The sequence below is a fragment of the Nicotiana attenuata genome, unplaced genomic scaffold (assembly GCF_001879085.1).
Source record: "Nicotiana attenuata strain UT unplaced genomic scaffold, NIATTr2, whole genome shotgun sequence".
NCBI classification, from domain to species: domain Eukaryota; kingdom Viridiplantae; phylum Streptophyta; class Magnoliopsida; order Solanales; family Solanaceae; genus Nicotiana; species Nicotiana attenuata.
The window spans coordinates 475,638-480,147 of record NW_017670294.1 but is presented as its reverse complement, the minus strand read 5'-3'; the positions used below and the strand labels follow the sequence as shown (position 1 = coordinate 480,147).

Below are 4,510 nucleotides of genomic sequence, written 5' to 3'. Positions count from 1 at the left end.
GTCGGCAGTGGAAAATTTGATATCAGGGTAGGAATGGAATTCCGGAAGTTGGAATAGGTTCGTAGTCTCATTTGTGACGTGTGTGCAAAATTTCAGGTCATTCGGAGGTGATTTAGTAGGTTTCGGCGTCGTTTGCGGAATTTGGAAGTTTTGAAGTTCTTATGCTTGAATCCGAGGGTAATTTGGTGTTTTGATGTTGTTTTGAGTGTTCCGAAGGTTCGACTAAGTTCGTATGTTGATATGTGGCTTGTTGGTATTTTAGGTTGAGGTCCCGAGGGCCTCGGGATGAATCCGAATGGTTGACGGAGAGTTGGGAAGTGGAATAAGGTAGTTGAAGTTGCTGCTTCTGATGTTTCAGCACCTGCGGAGTGGGAACCGCAAGTGCGATCCAGGCATATCAGGACCCGCAACTCAGTGAGTAACTAAAGTAATAATTTTCGTGATATGAACTTATTATGCTTTATTGCTCGTCACTACTTCTCAGGATTTATTTACTTTGGTTACTTATTGAGTTGGCATACTCACGTTACTCCCTGCACCTTGTGTGCAGATCCAGGCATATCAGGATCCGGTAGCGGATGTTGACTAGTCCATCTGTAGACTTTTCTCGAAGTTGGCAAGGTAGCTCCTGGCGATCGCAGACCTATTCTTCTCCCTCCTATCTTCCTACAGTTTTTTTTGTAGTTACGTAAGAAAAAGGATCATCAGCGACCAGCATTTAGCGACGGGATTGAAATCTGGTCAAAAGTTTACTTATAGCGACTAGTTTTATTTCTGGTATCTAATTCTAAATTAAATAACGACGAAACTGAATCTCGTCCCTATAATTATAAAATTCTCGTCCCTAATATGCAGAATAGAGCGGGAGTGCGAGACTTGAGGTGCCGCCCAAAATTTCTTCTAAAGTTTTTGATATTTTTATAATTATAAAGAGATAGAAACCTAGAAAAAGAAATAAAAAAATAGAAACACTTAAAAACATTCCCCAAGGCGTCATTTAGGAACTAGGGTTTACTCTCAATCTCTCACGTTTCTCTCAAAATCCCCAAATCCTTATCACTTTGACAACTAGTTTTGGTGTTTCATCAAAATCTATTCTTGATTTCATTATTCAAAGTGACGATTTCCATCATCAATCTGCTCACGACTATTCCTCAATTTATTCAAATTTTTTCTGCGTTATTTTGGGTAATTTTTTCCACCACCAACTGAAGTTAGATCAGTGCGATTGAGTTGGCATTTTGTGATTAAATAAGCTGTTTTTATGGCGAGGCCGTCTCTTTGAGCCATTTTGAGAAGAAGAGCTCATGTGTTATTCACTTCAGCCTCCGCAGTGAGATGGAAAGGAATTGTTTTACTGTGGTCCAAGGTGCTTCCAGGAGTATTAGCTTGAAATTCATAAGTTTTGCTTCCCATAATCCTATTCTCTTTATCTGCTTCAGCTATGCTTGTATATGTGCGCTGACAATTTTATTTCTTGAATGCAAGATTTGATTATCTTTACGACTTTCTTAAGAGATGAAGTGTTCCAATCATCGGTTAGTGTTCCTTTGTTCCACTCACTATTTTAGACTTGCTGGGTTTTGCAATTAATTCTTGTGGGTTTTATTTCATTTCATTTATGGGCGCAGTGAGTGATTTTTGGTATTTATTTTCATTGTTGCTCTTTATTTTGTTGATGGATACATTATCCATGTTTTTGCTGAAATTGGGTATTTATTTTATAGTGCGCTTCTTAATATTGTTATACAAATGTCAAATATTGCTACTAATCACTCCTTTACGTACTAAAAGGAAGCTTTAATCAATAGGATTATTGTACTTTGTTACCAGTTGATATTAGGTGAGGTGCTTAACTGAGCTTGCTAGTCTACGGTGATTATCAAGTTCATGTATCTTCTTTTAAATATGAGTGATAGTTATGTTTTGCTAATAGAAATTAAACTTGTGAATTTATTAGATATTGACTATTTCAAGTGGTGGAAAAATTATTTGCTGCTAGCAGTGCTGTAGTAGATGGATTGAAGTTATAGAAAAAAAGTAAAGATTCATCTACGCAAAGCCTTTGTGACAATGATAGATTGAAATGAGTAATTTTAAATATGTTGTTGTATGGTTCTAAGACATGTTTTAAACAAAATATTGAAACGTTAGCGAAATGTGGTATTAAAGTTGAACACCTTGAAAGAGATGAGACGTGTTTATGGTTTCTTCACAAGTAGGTTACCTGAATAAGTGCATCAGTATTGTACTTGTGGTTGTATAAGAGTTTATGAAGATATTTGATCTTGGTGCAGTGGTTGTTAAGGTTATCTTTGATGAAGGAGGTGGTTCATTTGTGAGGGATGTTGCACTGTTGAAATGATAGACTTCCTTCTTATAATCTGGATCAATTTTTAATTTTTTCTTATTCTCTCTATCCACTTTTACTGATTTTGTTACTGGTTCTCAATTTGTCTTTGCTACTCACGCAAATACAATTTATTTGTGGACTGAAACTCAACCTTACACTCTATATCATTTCTTAACCAATTAGTTAAAACTTTAGTCTTCTATTCTCTGCATCTCTGTGTCATATGTGACTCTGAAGTTCGCATGAATATTCATGATATAATCTTGTAACACTTGGGATGCATTTCTTAGGTTCTCAAATATGGTTTTATTTTTGTTGTAACACTGCAACTTTTCATGTAGTAAATCTCATACTCTCATCTGATTATGTACTTTTTTTACTTTTATGAACAATGTATCCTCTGACCTGGGATTATCAACCAATAGAGTATTCCTGACAGAGTGTGCACCCAAAGCCACTTTCTCTTTATCTCTCACTTTTGTGTTTAGCAGCAAAATCGAAGCCCCCTGTGTGAAAGTCGTATGAGGAAAAAGGTAGAAGAATTTTTGCTTTTTAAAATTCAAGTATATGGCAGATAAGTTCCTTTTCTTGATTCTTTTCCCTTCTCTTTCTAGGAGTAAGTTCGATAGTTGGAAACAATGCCATTTTTGGGACAATTTGAGCTGAAACTTGAGAGAGTTAAACAGCAGGTACAGAAATTTCTTTCACGATTCCTATAAAAATTATGTTTCTTTTACTTGTCAAAAACATATCTATGTGCATGTGTATTGATCATTATGGAATTGCTAATTATTTTCTCACAAGTTAATGACTAATTGCAAGGACACCAAGTTTTAGGTTCAAATGTAGGATAATTGTCAGTAGTTTATTTTTTTATTTTTGCATTAGTAAATTTACCCTGATCTATATTGAGTGATATGAAATTTGCTACATTGAACTGATAGGAACATGAACCCCTCACAGTTTCTTATTTATAGAAGAACCCAAAATATGATTATGATAATGAAAAAGTTACAAGGCACAGATTTTGAATTTTTTCTTAAATATTTCTGAGCCAGATATTCTCTGGAGGAAAATGTGCTTTAAAAGTGCAATTTATTTGTTAGTAGTTTATATAACATAATATTATTAGATCCTATAATTTGCATCCTATATTTATATGTATTAAATAATGAGTGTTAATTCTTATTAACGCTACATTAGAGACTTTGGATTATTCTTGCTAACGCTAATGTTCAACTTATTCTTTGTTTCTTATGTTGCGTGGCACTTACAACTTGGGGTGTAATATGGTAAGTAATTATCTGTTTGTCTCCCTCTAAGCCTATGGAACCTATTTGTACATAATAAGATGTAGTGCTCCTTGTTATTGATGAAACAAATTCATTTTTTGAGTCTCTTATAGAGTTTTAGTTGCAGACATGATTTTGTGTTTTCTTTCTTCATGCAAGTTTCTTATATGACCAAAGCATTGTTATATTGCAATTAGTTTATGAAATAATGTAGTTCTCGCAATTAGTTACCCAATGTTTCTAGTTGATTATTATAGTTTTTTAAGTAAATTCATTTCATACTTCTCACAGGTCTTGGTGATATCAGTTTACAAGTGAAGATGTAGATTTACTTCAACTTGACAAGCTAATTATCATTTGCCCAGAACTATAGACAACAATTCATTTTATTTGCAAGTGATATTAATTTATTTTCTTCCCGAGGGGTGTGTAAATAATATAGTACAAATGGAATGTTAATCCTTTCTTTTGTAATTATTAAAAGTATATATATATATATATATATATATATATATATATATATATATATATATATATATATATATATATATATATATATATATTAAGTTTGTCTATATGCATTCATTATATACATTATGGATGGAATAATATTTTCGGAAAAGCATAACATAAAATACATTTGCTTAGGGATCACATTTCATAATATCTTTAAGGACCAGAAATTTTCATCCTTAAAGTTCTATTAGGACCTGTCAAATGTTGTCGTTGCAAATTAATAGGCACCAGATGCAGCATCCAATGTTCCTTTTTTATCATTCTTTAGGGACCAGAAATGTGGTCCCTGAAAGTATATTAAGGACCAGAATCACACCAGTCCTTAAGGATTTTTAAGGACCGGTCACTA

General features: G+C 33.5%; 1 long non-coding RNA gene across 1 annotated transcript; it reads left to right on the top strand.

Annotated features, from left to right (window-relative positions):
• Positions 1-972: 972 nt before the first annotated feature.
• On the top strand, positions 973-4,101 carry LOC109237380. Its single transcript, XR_002069625.1, has 5 exons — positions 973-1,369; positions 1,489-1,538; positions 2,779-2,886; positions 2,968-3,042; positions 3,937-4,101. It is a non-coding gene; the product is annotated as an uncharacterized LOC109237380 (long non-coding RNA).
• Positions 4,102-4,510: the final 409 nt, after the last annotated feature.